General features: G+C 37.0%; 1 protein-coding gene across 28 annotated transcripts in view; it reads right to left on the minus strand.

The window, feature by feature from the left end:
• LOC116216434 (uncharacterized) overlaps positions 1 to 21,378 on the minus strand; it is a 393,379-nt gene that overhangs the window by 129,801 nt on the left and 242,200 nt on the right. For 4 of the 28 annotated variants that reach the window (XM_085220389.1, XM_085220386.1, XM_085220383.1 and 1 more), the window contains one exon: positions 1,414 to 1,436. The exons of the other annotated variants lie outside the window; for them this stretch is intronic. The gene's annotated coding sequence lies outside the window, so the exon portion shown is untranslated. The remainder of the gene's footprint in view (positions 1 to 1,413; positions 1,437 to 21,378) is intronic. 28 annotated transcript variants of the gene reach the window in all.

The following is a 21,378-nucleotide window of genomic DNA, read 5'->3' on the forward strand; positions in this document are numbered from 1 at the left end:
GTGTGCTCAGGGGGACATGGAATTCTGGTGTCTATCTCCAATTACAATGCTTAATTTTTCCTTTTTTTTTTTTTTTTTTCCTTACCTCATCAGACTTACAGATTTGACTGAAGCCCTAGCTCCATGCCAGGAGAAACCACTTTTAAATATTCGTAAGTTTTTTTTTCTGACCAAGTGAAACATTTACTTAGCCTGTATTAACAAGCCAAGAAAACTGTCACTGCATTCAGAAACAAAGCACTCAGAAACATAGTACTCAGGGCAATTCAAAACAACCACAAAAAGCCCACAGACAAGATTCCTAAGGCAATAGCTGTGCCATGATAAAATTTCTACGGTATTTACTAGACTTCTGAAATTTGCTTTAACTAATACCTTCTTTACATATTTTATGTGAAAAGGGTAGTTCTCAGTAGGGATTTGGTGAAAGGAATTCAGTAAACAATATACCACAAGTAGGATTATAGTATAATGGTCTTTCAAACTTTGCATGGTATTTCAAAAGGCACTTAACAAGGCTTTGGTTTTTAACAGCATGATCACATGAAGTTGATGAAAGAAAGCAAAGTCCAAACTGAGTATTTTGGATTATGACAAGAGTTAGAACTGATTACTATATTGCTAACCTGAATTCACTGATATCTTTTAAATTATATAGAGTCCATGCGTTTGTTTGAATCACTTCTTATAATCAAATGTTTTTCACCACTGTCATGCTTTCTTCCAGCAATACCCTCTTGTGGTCTCTTACTATCCTCTAACATAATGATCCACTCAGAAACTGCAGTTCCACTGGTTGCTGTATATCTTGCTCATTTGTAGCATGCTTTTTGTTTAAGCTCAGCAGCAACTGCTGGTGCCTGGAAACTTTTTTTTTTTTTTTTAACATGAGGAAGGTCTTCAAAAAATAACACTGAAATGAGTCTGGTATGGAATTCTATGTAGATTTAAACTCTCGAGTCTACTTTTGTTATCATCACTATTACTATCTCCTGCTTCTTCTTGTAATAATTTAAATAAAGAGGTAAGATAAGAAGATAAGGAATTCAAGGTTTATTTCTAGGAAGGTGAAAAGTTCAACAATATCAACGTGGACTACATCAGTACCAATTCCATCTGCAACATCCAGCAAATAAGCATGAGAAAGGAACAGATGCTCACAAGGAAAAAAATAAGAATAAACAGTTACAAGTTAACTGTTAGTTACCCAGAGAATTTGGCCCCTGGTTTTTTGCATTGAATATAGGCAGATGGGACTTATCTGACCAGGGAAAATTAAAAAGGCAAATTGGCAAGTGAATTTCAAACATTTTAATAGAATTAAAATTTTTGTGGGCACTAGTTGACTAATTCCCCAACACCGGCATCTCAGAAAAATGTATATAGAAATGGAAAATGCCTTTCTCTCCTTACCCCATTAATTGGCTTCACCTTCTCTGAAAAGAAAAAAAAAAAAAAAAAAAAGTTAATACACTATATTACTCTGAATTATACATCAAAACCAGGCAACTACATATGACAAAGTAGGAAAGGGACAGATCTCCAGCACAACAACCAAAATACCTAGTAATAAAGATAAGGCTTAAATGTTACAAGTCAGAATGAAAAGCTTCTTCAAAAAACTTGGAAAAAAATACTGATTTAGGATTAAAAGTGAAACTGCTATGCTGGTCAGAATATCTTGAACAGGATTTTTCAAAAATCAAAAATCAATCTTTTATTGTATTGGAATAATAGACAACAATACATCTAAATAAAAAGGTTGGAATCTTTTTATGTAGTATTACGGTCTGTAAAGTGAAATGTACATGAAGCAGATTAGCTAAGGGCCATTTTCAATGCAAGTCTATTAGAATATCTTTTAGGAAGAAACACTGTTGCATCAGCTGCTTCCAACTACACACGTATCCTTCCTGCATGCTATTATCTCCCTTGCTGTATGTTTTTTTTTATTTTTTTATTTTTCTCAGTTTGGCCATGGAATCTCTCCTTTTTATTCTTTTCTCTGATTTTTTTTTCACATCTAGTGAATTATTTTCTGACAGAATTATGTAATGTTTTTTAACAATCTCCATATTTAATTTTTCATATATAATTACTAAGCATTTTATAATTTACTTTTATTATTACTACTAACTCTTTAAGCTTATCTTATGAATTTCTCTGAATTGTCTAAATATGTGACACAAGACACATGACTGACATTTTTTGCTTGAAATAGCAAAGGCTGTGAAGCGTATTTGGAAAGATGCAATGCATTTCTTCAATTGAAGGATTTTATTTAGTCACCATAGTGCCTATTATCTCCAAAATGCATATGACTTGCACTTTTGATTTACTCAAAAAAAAAAAAAGAAAAAAAGAAAGAAAAACTAGAATTTGAAATGCAGAGGATCTGTATTTTAAATTTAAATCAAATCTCAATAGAAATAGTCACTATTAACATGTTTCACATCCACTATCATATTTTTAATGGCTGCTTGAGTCAAGGTATCACATTTACAGTAGAAACCTCTCTCGAGAAAATTTGGAAAAAAAAAACCCTCTTTTTTAGTCCCTTCATTACGCATGCTCTAAATTACTTAAATATACTTATCTCTGCCGAACTGTGGGTCTCCTCGAGAAGTAAGTGGTGAGAGGACTAGTGGAAGTGCCTGTGGACCTGCCAGTGGGGAGGAGAGCGTAGGCTCACAGTAGAGAAGCTGTGAGATGTAGTATAAAGAAGAATATCCTCACCGGCCACTGACGAGAGTTAGAAGCAAGTTGTCACATGTCCCTCTGGTGTCAGAGTCAGAAGTGACCAAACCAAGGTCAAGGCAAACCATGAAGTGGAAAAGGACTGCTGACAAGTCCACAGGCACAAGTGACCCAGTTATTGAGGATGATCATGTTTAAGTACTGACTTTGAAATCCAAAAATCTTATTGGAAACACTTTGATGAATTGTGGAATAACAGATTTGGTACTGACAGACTGCCCAAAAATGATGTTCATACATGCTACAAGGTGCCGGGTATTGAAACACTTAAAAGTAGAAAATGCACCAGTTGTGAATTGATTTGACTATGCTCAGTGCAAGAAGTTAAACTGGATCAGGTCCTAGATCAGATTCTCAGGATGCCACCAGAAAGAAACCATATCATTTATCTTCGTCCAATGCATCTATAGACAAAAGAACACCATTCTGGTCTCTAGACTCTCCGTATTAAACTGAAACTACTCAGCTGAAACAAGCTACTAATATATAGAAATAATCTTTTGAGCCAACATGATAAAATGAAACCTTTAAGTCACTCTCGATGTCAAGAAAAATTCTACAAGCTTCAGAACAGCAATGTTTCACATGAGCAACCTGATGACAGAAAGTAAATTCACACCATAGTCATTCATTCTTGTCATCTCGCTACAGGTCAAAAATGATCTCTTTTTTGTGACTTTCTCATGAAAAGTTGCAAAATTGGATGTAGGAAGCTTCATTTCATTTGTAAGAAAGAAGGTTTCTGAGTTAACTTCACTCAAATAAAGATTGCCTAAAGGACAAGTTAGAGTTTTGGGTTGAACTTCAAAAGAAAAATCTCCACAAAGAATTAGTGCCAGTGCCTGCTGTGTATGAAAAGTATCTGTATTTTAACCATAGTTTATATTATACCAGTGTTATTACTGCAACTCACTGAAGGAAGAACATAGTTTAGTGTCTAATAGAACTACAGGTTATAGCAACTATGAGTTGCTGAATAGCATATATGGATTCTGAGAAGACAGAAGCAAAAAAAAATAAATTATATGCACATTGTTCATTAAAAAAATCTCTTCAAAATTATTTGTGATTACTAATAAAAGTCAGCATTATCAAATGTTTTCCTGATCTTAGTTCCATGGGAAGTGTGACAAAAGGAGAGAGACTGTTTTTAACAAGTATTATATAATTGATGATATTTCCAAGACACTGGTTAGATCATCTTTTCTTCTAAAGTAGTTTGTCAGTTGCATCTACCTGCTAGAACTATTTGTATTTCAAGGGCCTTGCATAAAATATAGCTGCTTCTTACAAAGGGATAATAGACATGGTTGATAAAAATCATTTCTATACAGTAGTCCATATGGGCTAAGATGGTGTTTAAGATTTATGACTAAAATAAACTTGATAACAATGTTTTGTCTGTTGCTGAGCAGTGCTTGCAAATTGTTGATTTCTCCATTTATCATTTCGATCCTGCAGCACAATGACTTGGGGATGGGAGAAAGGTAGTAGGGACACATCTGGGACAACTTACCCAAACTGACTGAAAGGACATTGCATCCTAGATGCTCAACAAAAAAAAGCTCAAGGAAAAGAGGAAGAAGGAGAGATTACAGAACGGTTGAAGATGGAAGAAATTGCTGGAGGTCATCTTGCTCAGAAATTGCAGATTGCTCAGGACCATGTCAAGGTAGTTTCTGAAGATATCCAAAGAAATTTCACAGCTTCTCTGGACAACTTATGCCACTGTTGAGTCATCCTCGCAGTAAAGAAGAGCTTCTCGATGTTCAGACAACACTTCCTGTCTTTCAGTTGATGCCCATAACCTTTTTCCACGTCACTGGCACCACTGAAAAGAGTCTGGCTCACCGTCTTTGCACTTTCCCTTCGGGTGCTTATAGACATTAATGAGAACCCTCCCAAGCCCGTTCTTCTCCAGGCTGAAGTCTCAGCTCTCTCAGCCTCTTCCCACAGATGATATGTAACAGTCCCTTCATTATCTTGCTGGTGGCTCTGATGGACTCGCTCCAGTGTCTCTAGCCCCAAACTGGACGGAGTACTGAAGGTGCAGCCTCACCAGCACTGAGTAGAGGATAACATACCCACTGGCAATAGTTTGCTTAATGCAACCTTCTTTGCTGCACATATACTGCTAGCTTATAGTCCACTTGGTGCCCACCAGGTCCCAGGTCTTTTACTGCACAGTTTCTTTCCAGACATGTGACCTCCAACTTATCTGGATGCTTCAGGTTGTTTCCTACCTAGATGTAGGGATCTGCATGTCCCTCTGTTGAATTCCACAGGGTTAGTTCATGTCAGTCCATTTGTCCAGCCAAAAGAGTCAAGGTCCTTCCGGTTGGCAGCACAACTCTCTGGCCTATCAGAAACAGGTCCCCATTCTGTTTAACCAGTTTCATTTTTGGTGCATTGCTTTGGTATCATCAGCCCTCCAAATTATGTGCCTGATGAAGGTGTGGTTAGAGTGCTTGTCTTCCCAGCCAACTGCTAAGACCCTGTTTTCCAGGTAGCAGTTGGACATCTGTCTGCCAGTGGGCAGAAGTGAACAAATTATTTGCTTTGTTTGTGCACACAGTTGTTTATTCATCTGTTAAGCTATCTATCAACTCATGAGTCTCATTGCATTCATTCTATTTTCTCTCTGTCCCACATGAGAAGGAACTGTTCAAGAGATTGTACGGGTGTTTGACAGCTGGTCAGGGTCAACTCACTACAAAGAAAATAAAATAATCTCGAAAATGAAAAATTTTATTTGATGCAAGCTTACAAAGATCTGTACTGTTTTGTCCAGAGACATATGGATACATGTTCATGTTCATTTGTCCCAGAAACCCACTGCAACCAGAAAGTTACTCTAGCTTACAGAAGCCTGGGGGCTTTATGCAAAATGCCTGTGGGCCATGTAAGAAGCTGGCAGCAGTCTGGAAACACCAAAGTGCCAAGCCAGAAGTACTGACCCACAGGCTGTTAGCACTACTGTCCATTTAGTTTCTACCCCTGTGGTGAACAGGGACTTTTGAAGGAAAGAAATATATGTAGACCTCATGCAGCCTTTCACTGCTCAGAGCTGCAAAGTACTTCCAGCCTGGCAGTATTCTTTTGAAAAAAAAAAAACCTAAAATATATTCTGTGTAAATAATTCACTCTGGGTGAGGAAGAGACACTCTGCAGCTATGTGATAATGGGAGAAGCAAACTAGGTTAAAGCAGCATGCCTCAACAAGCAATGGACAACAGAAAACAAACAAACAAACAAAAACTGGGACACAAGAAAAAAAAACAACAAACAACTGCTCACAAGTTCATTTAGTTTGAAAAAGCTGGTTTTCACTTTGGTCATGCTCCTGACGCTGAGATGTATTTCCTGTGAATATCTGAATATTAGAAACTCACTGAAATGAATGCCTAGGTCAGTGAAGTTTAAGCTTAAACAACCAAATATTTATCCAAAGCTCATTTTGAATTATATTTTCACCCATAGAATCACAATAAGTTTCATACTGGCCAGTTACACCAGTCATTCAGAATTCCAGGCAGAATAAAAGATAAAATTGGAGTTTAAAAGCATGTAAAGATTTGCAAATACCCAACCCAAACTCTCCATTTGCTATGTACAAAGAGCTATTAGCTAACAGCGTACAAACCACAGAACCTAATGTCAGAAGTTTAACTTATCAGATATTAAGGCCATATCTCCAAGATCTTAATTAACTGAGTATCAACAGATTGCACACTTATATAACAGTTCAGAAATATACAATTATTTCTTCAAAATACGCCATTTGAAAAAGGTTAAATAAATCACTCAGTTGTCGGTTAAATTATGGAAGTACTATTCTTCTATTCAAGCCTATATGCAAAACTTCTACTATAAATATGAAAGCACTAAAATAAATTTTAAAGATTTTTTATTTAGGGAGCATCTGGCTTTTCCTTATCTTGCATGCATTAGAATGTAGCAGAGCTGCTGCTTATTTTATCAAATGTCAATCAACAACTTAAATCAGATAATTTTGTCACTGCTACAGAACTTTCAACATAGCTGTGCCTTCCAATATCAAACAATCCTTTAGTTTTATTATCTCATCTACCAGATCCATTTCACTTTTCTTGCCGTTGTAAAACAATAGCATCTACACAAATGTAGCTTCTAATGGGAATCAGAATTACAATTAAATCACTGAGTGGCTTCGTGCAGAAAGTACTGCAGTGAGTCCAGGGATGCAATAAGGATACTATGATTCCATAAGGACACTACCTCTGCCTGGCAGTTGCACCCAAAGGCGCCTCCATCCTTTGGCCAAACAACGCTGCTGCTGCTTTCTGCTCAGCAGTTTGGCTAGCAGTAAGGCTGGGTGTGTATTTGTGACACATACACACAGAGGGCTCTAGCACAGCAGACTGCACAGGCTGCCACTGGGAGGAACAATGCCTTGTAACAACTTCGGCATACAGCCACCAGAATTCACACAAAGCCCACATACAGACAGCCAAGCCTCCTTCCTCCTCTCCAACTACTGAGATTGAAACTCACAAGAGAAAACACATGCCTTGTCCTTTGGATTGACAAGTTTACTCATTCTTGCCATTCCCTCAAAAAACAGCACTAGCCCTCTGCTTCTCTAATGCCCATGCCTTGGTTCCTTTTATCCCCCCGGACATGTAACCAGTTACATGGAGTTTCTTAACACCTCATCAACTAGTGGCTGGAGACTTCTGGTCCTGGACAGGGATAACAGAGACAATGCCAGGCAGATTCCTCTCTTTGAAAAGGTCCTTTATCTAATCACATTAGTGAAACAGATGCTTTCATATTTCACATATGCTTACTGAAAACATACTAAACATTTGTGATGTTATGAAGACAATCACTGTGTACTGCAGTTACTATTACTACCTGGAATTGGGTTTTTATTTTCTGGAAGGAAAAAGAAAGAGTAACCTACAACACCTGAAAGCTTCTTATCCCATACGATATTCAAATATGTTAGAGAAGAATAAACTGACACGTAGTAAGATTTTTATTATTTTTTATTCTAAACATGGAAAAATCAGGAATATAAAGGGGTCTGTTGGGGCAGACTGCTATAGAACTGATGCAGCTAGGTAAGACATCTTGAACAAAAAGAGCTCTCCTGCACAAATTCTGGACTTCAAGTAGCAACAAATATAGTCATGTTAGGATGGAAACAGGGACATAGTAAATCCTATTGGCTAAACCATAGGAAAAGGCTGAAGCACTAATGCATAAGATATCACCAATGGATAGAAATGTCAAATCTCTCTGAGTAGAAAGCTGAGAAGAAATCTCTTATGATCTTATGGTTGCATGAGTTATGGGCAATAAAAGTGGAGAATGCTTAAAGGAGAGGGACTGGGTTTTCCACATATACAAAGTGAGCTTCTCCACAGCTGAACTGTTGCTGTAGAATACATGGCCAAAACCCACCAAGACTAAAGGCCTTTTACACAGACATTTCTTTCAAATTTCTTAGCAATTTTCTCTCACCATCCTCTTTCCATTTGAAGACAATTCAGGGTCCAGAATGAGAAATGTAGCAAAGATAGAGACTAATTTTTAATTGGGCTTATTCTTTATTTACATAGAATAGTGGTACACAAATCATAATCTCAGACTGCCATCAAGCTACACGGAGTCTGCACATCCCCTTGCACAAAGCAGCAAGAAACACAAAAAACTCTATACACACTGTACACACTGCACATGCTATGTTCTTGCAATACCACAGTCAGATTACCAGATCAGAACATGCAGGAGGAGGAGAAAGCACAGGCCTCAGTGTACTGACCTCTCATCATCTGTTTTCTCATGACAGAAGGAAGGTCTAAATGTACAGTACATTACTTTTGATGCTACATGTTCCTTACTCATCAGTTCTGATGCTGCATTCAAGCAAATTTTATAATGGTGTAATTACGTACACTGACCATAGGGGAAATCTAGCTACCACATGATTAAGATAATAGGTCTCTATATCTGCAAAAGCAAAATTTAGCAACCTAATCATGTTTGATAGAACTGACTCCTCTGGAAAGGTCACAAGCGTTTAATGTATACACAACACACATACTAAATTTGTTCTGTAGTTATAGAAAATAAAGGTGATTTTGTGCATGAGAATACGTGGTCTTATAAACAGTGTAAAAAACTATTTACATGCTTTTGTTACACATTTCAATTTTCAAGTTCATATCTTTCTAATGATTTTTGGATATTATGTCTCAATAAGACCGAATTGCTAACTTGGATTTATAGGCAGTCATAAGTGAACAGTGAAAATGATTGACATGCAGCAGCCTTTAGCCTTTTGACTTACTCCACAGCTGAACAGGCATGGCATTATTTTGTTATGATTACTAATTCAGAACATATTCACAACTAGCAGATGTTTTCCTCTTGGTTGCTTGGCAATTAAAGGATGTTGCCGCAGCTGAATTTTGCACCTGGACACGAAGATGACCAAACCAGTTCTGTAAAGCTTTTGGCTTAGGAAAAATTTCTCAGTGCAAATGATGGTTTTGAAACTAACACTCAATATGTTTCTCAAGGAAAACTGATGCATTCTATATAACTAGTTAGTTCAAGATAAGATATCAAATAACAACCAGAGAGCATTTAATTTTCACTTGCTATATGAGTACATCACGAATGCAGCTAGAAGAGATATCATTCTCTGCCAATGAGAATTTCAGACAATTCAGTCATATGTTCAGTTTCAGCCATATTTTTAGGCTTTTTTTTCCCCTCTTCAGGGGAATAATAATAAGTAGCTTTTCTCAGCATATACACTGAGAAAAGAAAGCAACTTGTGTGATGAAAACTATTTCTTGCTATGTATGTTCAAAAAAAAAAAAAACCAACAAAAACTTAACAGCTATGAATTTATAGGGATTATAAAGCTACAACAGCATACCAATTGTGAGGAATAAAGCTTTAGAAATTAGAACAGAAAAAATTATGATGAACTTTTTGCAAAATGAATTATGAAAAAGCACCAATATTTCAAACAACTATGCTAATGAGCTAGCCAGTATACAAAGCAGAGACTAAAAAGAAGGATTTGTACATGCAAATCTCTCACCGAGCACATACATTATATAGCAGAGTCATTTATTTGGAAATAAGGAGAAAAAAAATTAACATAATGATTTCTGATGAAAATCACTATGTAATCACAGACTCCTGAGCTGTACCAAAAGAGGTAAACTTCTGCTGTGCTAGAGAAAGACTGAGGTCCAGAGGGAAAAAAAAAAAAAAAGTGCTTCTTTACCCTTTTGAAAACTAAACCAAGGCATTTTGTTTTTGTTTTATTCAAGAGGTTAACAAACACAGTGACAGGAAGAGAATTTCAAAACAAAAGGTCTGACTATCTAATTTAAGATGAATAAGGTACAGTGGAATTGACTACTCCAGAAAGTTGACTGATACATACATATTTAGTGTATATTGAAAAGATATATTACAAATATATACTGAATGTTTTCGTCAGTTAAATATTTAAATGAAACGAGCTTTAAAGAATATGGATAGTTGTTTCCTTACAAAATAACAATGTGAAGCACAACTGAGAAAAGGCGACAGACCAAAAGGCGACAGACCAAAAGGCAACAGTCAGTACCAAAGCAACTAAACACAGCCTGCCATACACTGTCTTCAAGATGACTCCTTTATTATGCTAGAAAGAAAAAAAAAGAACCATCACTAACACTTTCTGTGTCCAATCACTGTGAACTCATTTGTTATTCATTGAAACATCCATCAAGGATCAAAAATAGATTCATTTGCTATTCATGATGCTCCCATATGCACTTCTGCAGGTCTTGCACTGTATTTCAGCATTTAGATGACAGACTGCACAGTTGGAAGTAGCATTATATATTAATACTTTGAATACCACCTTATTCTCTAGTCCAGAAATGCACACAAGCATACTCTGAACATAAAGATTAACTGGGCTGAATGGAATTACACATCCATTTAAAATTAAGTATGTTACTTAAGCACGAACACTGGAAATTACATTGAGAAGAAACCACACCCTCCCCTCGTGCATGGGGAAAGCTGTTTTTACAGCACTGCTTTGTTGATTCAGCTCTACAGAAACCAATGAATCTCAACTGCCTTCACCTATGACACTAAGATAGAAAGCACAGAGAAAGGGCACAGGCAACAACAAGATAGTTATAAGTAATGCAACACCACCAGAAATTCCCCCAGTAATTAATAATAGATGTTTGTAAGATAAGAGCCATTATGATAACTATATTACATGCTATGTTATGTTTTCTGGAGAATACATCACATTAACGGAGAAATTGTGTGAATTTTGTAAAAGAAACAACACGAAACTGCTTACAAAGTTAGAAACGTGCTTAGAGAAATGGAGTCATAACCTGTGACTATTGTGACTACAGTGGTGGTTGCAGCACAACCAGCAATTAGCACAAAATAAAGGAAGGCTGAGGAAGCAAGGACAAGAGAACAAGTACACAGAATAAGCGGGAGTGCTTATTTTGTGTGCTGAGCCTCCCTGCACTGCAGCAAGGCGTTCTATCAGACAAACATCCTTTTTTTTTTTTTTTTTTTTTTTTTTTTTTTAAATGATACCACACAGAAAGAAAATACAATTTTCCCATATAAAGAGGAAGTTAAATTTTGTTTGCTGGCTTTCTGGGTCCGTATACTTATATGATTACAAATGTAAGGTAGCAGCAACCACCATAGCGATTATTTCACCTTCCTGTCTTCCAAAAGGCAAATGAAACTTGAACAGCATGCTGCACAAGCCTTAGAGCTGTTTTACATCACCTTAGAGCTGTTTTGAGGTATCTTAACTTTATTCCTCATTTCGCCCCAAGGCCAACTGCTCAACACATGATTCTCGATTCTACCTCACAGAGCAGGTACTTAACTCCAGGTCCCACTGCTCCTAAGCACCCCATGCACTCTTCAGGAACAAAGCAGATGTAATGTGCCACTAAGCAGAATGGCAAGACTGCAACTTGTCTGATACTGCAGTAAATCATTGTAAAAGACAAAATTCGAGAATCACCCAACTCAAAATATGATGCCTTTCTGAAAATCTGATATTTGTGATAACATCACAGGAATAAAAATGGGAGCAAAAGAAAAAAATGTTTATTTATAACAATTTATATGGGAGTTCAAATAATAAGCACCTGGTAACATTTTTAGACATCACTTAAAAGGCACACCTTAGTGCTGCATTTGCAAGTAATTCTTACACTAAATAATCCTGAAAATTTAAACATCAGTTGTTCATATTTAAAAACACTATAAAATTTAATATCACAGTTTACATTTTCACATATTTGCCACTGACAGGCATATCAATCTTTCATGTACCTTGCATAAGTTTTCAATGACTTAATTCAACAGTTTAAAGTGACAGAAACTTAAAATTTTTAAAAATATATACCTAACCATGACACACAGACACTAAATTTTTAAATTCTTTGATTTTGAATAAAAAGAGGTATACAATCTTTAAGTAAAATATTTATTCAGTTCAGAAACAGACAAAAGAGAATAGCTGAAGCATAACTCAGGATAAAACAACTATATAATGTAAAGAAAGTTTCTCTATTTCTTGACATTTCCTCATTTTATATTTGATTATTATTCATAGAACAAGAGACAAACATAGTAAAGTAAACATTAAATATTTGTCCTGGGGTGTTCTGACTTGTTCAAGTTTCACTATAGTCCATTTTAAACAACTCTTATCTTATAATAATTGAAATGGTAGACAATACATGGGTCACTCTGAAAGTAATGCCTCCTATTTATCTCCATGGAAACCACAACAGATACAGAGAGCACAATAACTCTATTTAATAGGACAAATTCTCAGCTGCAAAACAGAATTTTTCAACACAATCAGTGCATGCATGAGCTATGTGTTTTCAGCAGTGATGAACAAGACCCCGCATGCCGTATTCGTAAAAATCTGCACCAGCAAAGGTGACTGAAATGCACCACCAGCTTCCTCACTGTATTCATCCAAAGTTTGGTCTCCACCAATGTTCAGCAAATGTCCACAAATGTCAATGGGTGCCATTTTTTCTACGTGGATGAATTCAGTTCCAAATCTTTGCCTGACGTGCACTTCCATGTCAGACTTCATTTTGTCAGACTGCCCCTCTGCTGCCATCAGTCACATGATAGCAGAATGTGTCAGAATATTGGTGCAAAGGTTCAACCTCTGCTGTTGTACCACCAACATCTGCCTTGGACATCATGGGCCAATATAATAAAATAGGAGGCATTGCTTTTGGAGCAGCCTTCATAGAAGTCTAAAAGTAAACTTCAAGTAAGTTATTTTATAGAGTTATGAACTTGCAAGAGTAAATATTTTTTCTCTAGATAAATGAAAATTTATTCATATCATCAACTTATTCTGACTGAAAACAATAACAAGATCTAGTGCATTGCCAAATCTCTTCCTAGGAGATATTAGTAAATTAAGAAAAAAAAATGCAAATTAAGAACTCCATATTAATGCTTTTAGGTCTGAATTGAGGGAAAACTACTTTGTCTGCTGTACTCCACCTGCACGCATCCCTCACTCCACACACTGACTGTGCAGTAGTTCACTGCCCAGCAAGCAGAGAGCAAGGCACTCTTAATAAAATGCTGGTTCATGCAGATTGTATGGTGCTAATACAAATTACTTCAACATAGGGCTGTACTGCAACTGATGTCCTAAACATCCATTTTAATTCTGAGTTAGGCATGCATGTGAAATCATAACACACACCTTAAAGTCTGACATGATTTGATAAATTCTGAACACATTGTCGGATTTTGACTGGTTGCTGCTTTAAAGCATGCATGCCTCAACTACTTTTGCAAAACTCCAGCAGGAGATCCAGATGTAATATTTCTTGCTGAAGATGTACAGTGCAGCTGCCTCTTGCATTTGTCCTGAAAGGTATTCATGCCTAATCTTTGCCCATGCTATAAAAACACTCCAGTTTTAACTGGTTCATTAAACACAAATTTAAAAGAAAAATGGAAATTACTTCATGTACAACTGAAAGTTGGCTCACATCATGTACATGAGATATATATATATATATTTCATATTTTTATTGGTGCCATTCAAGGAATTGAATCACTTTTTTGACCCACAAAACTCTTTTCATTAAGTAAAAACATCAGCAAGTTTTTGTGAACGTTTAGTTATTTATAATGGATTTTGGTCAAGTTCATCTTGAAGATCCAGTCCACTGGGATTTGGATGCATTCATTTAAGTGTTTTGTTTGAATTTCAACAAAGGTAGCTTTGAATAAAGAATGAAAAAGCAGTTTTCACCTATAAACAATGACTAAACGTGTTAGCTATGAGATCCTAGCAACAAGGATACTTCTTCAAATTAAAAAATGATGTATCAATTACTACACAATTATACTGATGCTTTAAAAAGGTGTCTTGGAATACAAATTTGTATTCTCAAAGAATTTTTAATTGAAATTGTTGTTTCTCTAGCTAACTTGCATCTTGAATATTACATTTTAGATCTCTACAGTTAATGGTACCTATTTACTTAAAGGACATTCTACACTGTGTAACTTCTAACAAAACCAAGAAATATGTTGGTAGTACAGTGGGAAATAGATGTCTTAAAATTAAAGTTAATCTAAAAGCTACAATGCAGATTTATTATTGCTATTTTTCCCAGAGTTGCAGTACCAACTACTGGTTTGGTCTCAGTACTTTTCAAAAAAGTGCTATTAACAGGCACATCTGAATGGCACCAATTCTGAAACAGGTGCCTATAAAGCTGACAGTGAAATGTGCAAATGTCTGCTTATATGCACATATACACACTGTTTAAACAAAGTATTAGAAAAAGGTTGTACCAATAAGCTATATTTGTATGATTTCCAGAAGCGTGTGACTAGAGGAACAGATCAACAATATTTTTCCTCCTATAAGAACTTGAATGAATGAGATTAATGACAGGTAGCCCCACAATCCCCAGAGACAGGGCTAAAGAAACAGATAAGAGACTCTTGGGTGTGCCTCCATCCTTCCTTTTTAACTTTCATAATAAAGTGGAAAAGCAGGCACAGTCCGATATGTTTCATGAACATCTCATTAAAATGAATTGTCATGCTTACAGAAACAAATTTTATTTAGGCTGACTCTACCATCAGAGAGATGGAAGGTACTAATAGGAGAAAGAAAATGATGAAAGAGTAGCCTTCTCCCCCGAGTTATGCTGAAAAGCTTTAATATATAGTGTCAATAGCTTTCCAAGGCTAACCTTCAGCAAAGGCTCTTTACTGAGTCAACAGAGCCCCAGCAAGATGCTTCACTAGGCCAGGGTGAAATAAACACATGGAAAACAAAGGCTTCAATTCTTAGTGTCCCCAGTGAACACTATACTCTGGGACAAGATGACAATGGTACAAGTAGGGATGTTTTTACACCTGCATTCCCATTCTTCATCCAGACACAAAATAAGAGGAATTCCAGTTAATGGATGACAGGTTACACTGTGAGAGTCCCCAGCACAATCATAGGTGATATCAATTGTCATGAAAGGATTAAGTTCTCAAGCATAAATTGTAACAATTAAATAACAAGGATTCAGAATACATCCACTAAAAGTGGTGGCACAGAACAAGTGGTATTGGTCAGGGCAAATAAAATTACAAATTAAAAGACTGAATTACTATTGCAAATACAGTGGCTACTCCTCAAGGAAGAACTAAACTTGGTGCTGGAGGGTTACTAGGATAAGGTAAGACTAAATGAAAGTAGTTTGTTTCCAGCAACTGACAAATGTGAGAGAGGAAAGGTAGCAACTACTCTTATCAATCGGTGCACAAGGTGCCCTTTTTTATCCAGTCTAGGTGTTTTCAAACTGAAAACTACAAGCTTTTCCAACACTTACCCCGCCCCCCGCCCCCCGTCCCCCACCTACTCTGCATTTGTTCCATTTTTATTTCTGGAAATTAAGATATTTAAAATTGAGAACATAAAAACAGATCAAAGGTAAATTTTATTTTCTGTATCACAGCAGTCAAATTTTACTTGGTTCCAGCACTCTGGTCTCACTGGGTGAGCATGCACTGATACAGTGCAGACTTTCTTGCTGTATTTCAGTTCAGTAGTAGGGAATAAGGGGAAAAATATGATGGAAATAAAGGGGAAAGATGCGTCTCCTTAGAGATCTTGTTTTGGCAAACTATCAGTAAGTTTCCATGCTTTCTTCCTCTCTTTCTGAAAAATACATCGTCTACAATATCACTGAAAAACACATTATTAAATTCATGAATGAAAAAAAAAATATTACTTTCATAGGCTGAAGAACAGTTTCATCAAGAAAATGTGTCCATGGGACAGTAACCCACTGCAGTAACCTAAGACATTGTAGATGCTCAGAACATATTAATCAATGGATTACTAAGCTACCCAGATACTAATAACACCCTACGTCAGTGAGATGGGTGCTCAACACCTATCGATGTCAACACATCTATGAAGATTTCACTATGACACAAAGACACTGAAGACAACTTTCTGGTCTAATTATACTTTCTACAGTGGTTCTCAACTTTAGATTCTCCTGTTATGTCTATCAAGATGGGCAAAAATAATTGAAAAAAAGAAAGATACAGAAGCAGTAAAAGTGACAGATAAGGCACAAGTAGCACAGAGCACAGTGGTAAGAGCTGGAGGGAAGATAACCTGCCCAGTGAGAAATGAAAAGATGAAGAATGATAGTGGAAGAAAAGAATCAATATAGTCACAGAAAAGTTTCACAAAGAGGTCTTGATGTTTCATTCCTGTTTAGATGGTACCTTGAGTCCCACAGGAACAAAGTGCCAACAACATACACAACTAACACTTACTTCTACCTCTTTCAGTATCCAGGCATATCCAGTCTCTATCCTGTAATTTCAAACAATCTTTGGGACCAATTTTGAAGTTGTATCTGATATTCTCTATAGCTTCTCCTTTCAACCAACATTGTCACAGTCGTCTCCTTTGATTAAAAATCCATGCAATCTTAAAGACTTAGGTTCAGAATAGTACTTCTGCATACCCATAACAATCCAGCAGTATCACTGTCTAGAATTACTTTCTCCATACTGTACAGCATCCTTAAATCCCAATAACTGAACGGACCATCAAAGACACTAAGACAGAGATAACACAATGCATATATACCCGATATATGATGAATAGCAATATCAGCTGTTATTCTGAAAGCATGGTACTGCCTGCTCTCAGGCAGGGATCAGTAGCCAGTATAAATGCAATTAGAGGACACATACAATAGCTTGCAATGAGCCTTCACAGTCAGAAGAATTTAAGTTAAAACTTGAAAAAAAAAAATTAAAGAAAACCACAGGTCTCTAGAAACAACTGCTGCTGTACAGAACAAGAATGTCAACCACAACGCAAATATTTTCAAAAGTGGAGCAAGACAATGAAAATTCTAGTTCATCTTTGCAAAAGCGATTTGTGCACTAATGAAAGTATCAATCTACATGCATAGCAATTTTATTTCTGAAACATATTCCTAACACTACCCATAAGCAAGTCTAATGATGTTCCCATGTACTTTAAACACTTGAATATTCTAATGCATATTCCCTTCTACATCCAGTCTGCAACTCCTAAATAGGTTTTCTTTGATCTCCTCTTGGTACTGGAACTAAGAGCAAGACAGCCAGCATTAATAAGATTACTGAGTTAGAAGATTCGTCCTAAGTGGAGCCCCTTGCTATGGAACACTGTGTGTCATATTAATTCCTTTCCTAACTTAAGGCAACCTCCATCTTAAGAAGAATAAATAAACAGAACAAGTTTTAAAAAGCTATCAAGGCTTCCCTCCTAGCATCTATATTTGATGGAGTGCTATTCCAGAATTCCTTTCCTCAAAGAACCTGAAACCTTACAATTTCTGAATTCTGTTTATTCATGTTAAACTGCTTCCTACAGATCCTTTCTACAAAGTATTTGTGCCTGATATCTGTAAATTTCACTCTCATCCTTTCTTAGCCTTTAGTCTGTTAAATTAAATATGTCATGTATTTTCAGTCCAACTTCATTTGCAGGCTCTCTATTCTTCTGTTTTTTTCTGCACTTGCAGCTACCAGTTCTCCTTCTCACCCCATTTTTCATATTTCTCACCCCATTTCATCACAATCTTAACAGCACAAGTCGTTCATTTTTTTATCTTAATTTTTTTAAGACAGTCTTTCTAATACTGCAAAGGAAATGCATTTTGCCCTTTTTACAGAAGTATCACAATAATTGTTTACAGCTGTACCAGTACACTAAGATTTTTCCTCAGTCACTTGTTTCCAAATTAGGAACTCTCAATGGAAACTACAGAATGACAACTGAAGAGCAAATAAAAAAAAAAAATAAAAAATAAAATAATAAAAAAAAAAAACTAGAATCTAAGAGCAAAGCTTTCTATAATATATCAGTCTGTCTTTGTGTTCTCCAACTTGATTTTGTTGCTGGATTACAGTGTTTCTCTACTAATAATGTAAAGGTCATTGATGAAAACATTTACAAAAATTACTCCCAGTACTAGCCAGCCCTTGAGAAACACTAATGATTTCCTTTTGCTTGATATTTCTTTTAGCGAGAACAGTGCATTAACCAATGTTTTATTCTCCTCAGTAACCTCTGTTTCTTCCTGTAATTTCTAACTTAACACAAAATCACTTAAAGCATTGTATTGAACACTAAAATAAAAGAGGTCCATCTCATTTTCACATGGGAAAACTCATGATTCTAGCAGCGGCACACAAATGTGTGGGGAAAAAAAAAAAAAAAACAGCTCAACTGAGAAGTATAAGGGATGAGATTCAAATTGGCAGTGGAAGGGAAGAGGAAGGACTAAGGACAGCAGAAGAATAAAGCAGAATACTCGAACAAGAAACATAGTAGCACATAAGAGGATCTGCACCTCATAATTTAACATGTAACAGAAACTCAGAAAAGACAACTGAAAATGATAAAAAGATTGTGATTGTTGGAACATGGCCAACAAAGATCATGGCAAGAAGCTCCATATATATAAAGGTGGAGAAAAGTAGTGATGAGCTAGAGAAAAAGAGGAACATGTGAGTCTGTGTTCAAAAGGGCTCAAAATAAAAATCACAATTCCAAGTCTCAGCTGTCAGCAAGCATCTGCAGAAGGACAAAGTGTCTGCGTTACTGATCCAATTGCTATTGCTGCATTTGCACTGTGGGTCAACTGTGGGCACATTCTGATTGTTTTCCCACTGCACAGTAAGATGAAAAGCCAATACTCACGGGCACAGCTGGCTCCTCAGCAAGTTTGCTGATGATACGAAGTTGGGAGGATTGGCTGACACGCCTGAAGGCTGTGCTGCCATTCAGCGAGACCTGGACAGGCTGGAGAGCTGGGCAGTAAGAAACCAGATGAGGTTCAACACAAGCAAGTGTAGGGTCTTACACCTAGGGAGGAATAATTGCATGCACCAATACAGGCTGGGGGATGAGCTGCTGGAGAGGAGCTCTGCAGAGAGGGACCTGGGCGTCCTGGTGGACGACAGGTTGGCCATGAGCCAGCAGTGTGCCCTCGTGGCCAAAAAGGCCAATGGCATTCTGGGGTGCATTAAGAAGAGCGTGTCCAGCAGGTCGAGGGAGGTGATCCTCCCCCTCTACTCTGCCCTGGTAAGGCCTCATCTGGAGTACTGTGTCCAGTTCTGGGCTCCCCAGTACAAAAAAGACAGGGATCTCTTGGAAAGAGTCCAGCGGAGGGCCACAAAGATGGTGAAGGGCCTGGAGCATCTCCCCTATGAAGAAAGGCTAAGTAAACTGGGTCTGTTTAGCCTTGAGAAAAGAAGACTGAGAGGGGACCTGATCCAGGTTTATAAATATCTGAGGTGTGGCGGCCATAGCGGTGAGGCCAGTCTCTTTTCAGTGGTACATGGAGACAGGACGAGGGGAAACGGACATAAGCTGCAGCACAGGAAGTTTCGCACGAATGTGCGTAAGAACTTCTTCACGGTGAGGGTGACGGAGCACTGGAACAGGCTGCCCAGGGAGGTTGTGGAGTCTCCTTCTCTGGAGATATTCAAGTCTCGCCTGGACGCCTACCTGTGCAACCTGGTGTAGGGAACCTGCTTTGGCAGGGGGGTTGGTCTCGATAATCTCTAGAGGTCCCTTCCAACCCCTACAATTCTGTGATTCTGTGATTCTGTGATTCTTTGTGACAGAAGTTAAGGACATTGGCAAGAAGAGAACTGTAGGGTGCGCCAACAGTTCTTTCAGACTGGACACTCAGGGGAACCAGCACTGGCAGTTACATCATGGAGAGTTCTTGCTCCATACCTGGGAATCTACAGGGGAAAGGGTAAGGAGTGCATGCACACATAACTGCAGAGCCAGCCATAGGTTATGCTACTACCACAGTACAGAAACAGTTAAGTGTTATATGTTTTACTCAAGGAACAGATGCCTATATTTTAAATGTAACAGTTCCAAAACTGATTTTATAGGTGCCACGTCACTTTTTTCAGCGTGCCTTTGTAGCCTAGTTTTCCAAGGAAATGCTGCATGCATGCACACATTCCAGGTCTATGCTTATCAGCCAAATAATAAGTAGTGCTTACTGGTACTGCAAAATTTGACAGAGGCTGCCACACAGATGTACTCCCAGTGAACAAAAGGCCAGAGCATAAGTATAACCTTTAGTAAAATAAAAAATCTAGGTTGTGAGGTAATACAAATGGCCAAATGCAAAGAAAGCTAGCCTCATTTTGACTTTATTTCTCTATTCTCAGTTAAAAGAAGCTGAAACATCTATGAAGCAACCTATTCATTTAGCTACTTTTAGATCTATCTAACTGAAAAGGAAGAATCATAAGCAAAGGATTACAGTGAACAGCAGTTAACATTACCGTCAGCCACTCCATAATCCTGAATACTCAGGTCTGGAAGAAGTCTACTGTAAACTGTTTGTATACATATTTAGTGATAAGAATATATATGAGAGAGATTCGGTATACATTTCTAAATTTAAGACTGTGCAAATGTTGTTCCATTGATGTTTCTCATCATAAAGGTTTAATTTGGTTACCATAAACATCCTTTAGTCAAATACTTCAATTTTATATTCCTTGCATAAAAAGCCCTCAAAAATCCAATCACCTATCAGAATGAGCAATCTAAATAGAGTTGCATGAATTGAACAATACCAAGAACACTTCTATATATCACAGCCACCCAAGACAAATGGTAATAGTCCATTTGTAGTACAGTTGGCAACATTGTTTTCCCCAGTATGGCTTTTAAAACATTTCCTACATTCAATTAAACTCTGAGGTATTCCCATCTTCTTAAAGAAATATTCTTTTAAAATGGAATTTGTATTTCCTAAATAATACACAGGTTTGCTTTCAAATTTCCATTTCAAAGTTTGAATTATTTCAAGTGTAAGCTATAAAAGCTACTTGTCATCCAATCTATCAAATTTGATGGAAAATAGAAAATTAATTTTCTCCTATTCAAGTTTTAACAGGAGAAACAGGTTCACATCAGATGAAAGCTTCCATTCTTGACAGGTTTTTCTT

This window comes from Meleagris gallopavo, chromosome 3 (assembly GCF_905368555.1).
Source record: "Meleagris gallopavo chromosome 3, MGAL_WU_HG_1.1, whole genome shotgun sequence".
In the NCBI taxonomy this organism is placed as follows: domain Eukaryota; kingdom Metazoa; phylum Chordata; class Aves; order Galliformes; family Phasianidae; genus Meleagris; species Meleagris gallopavo.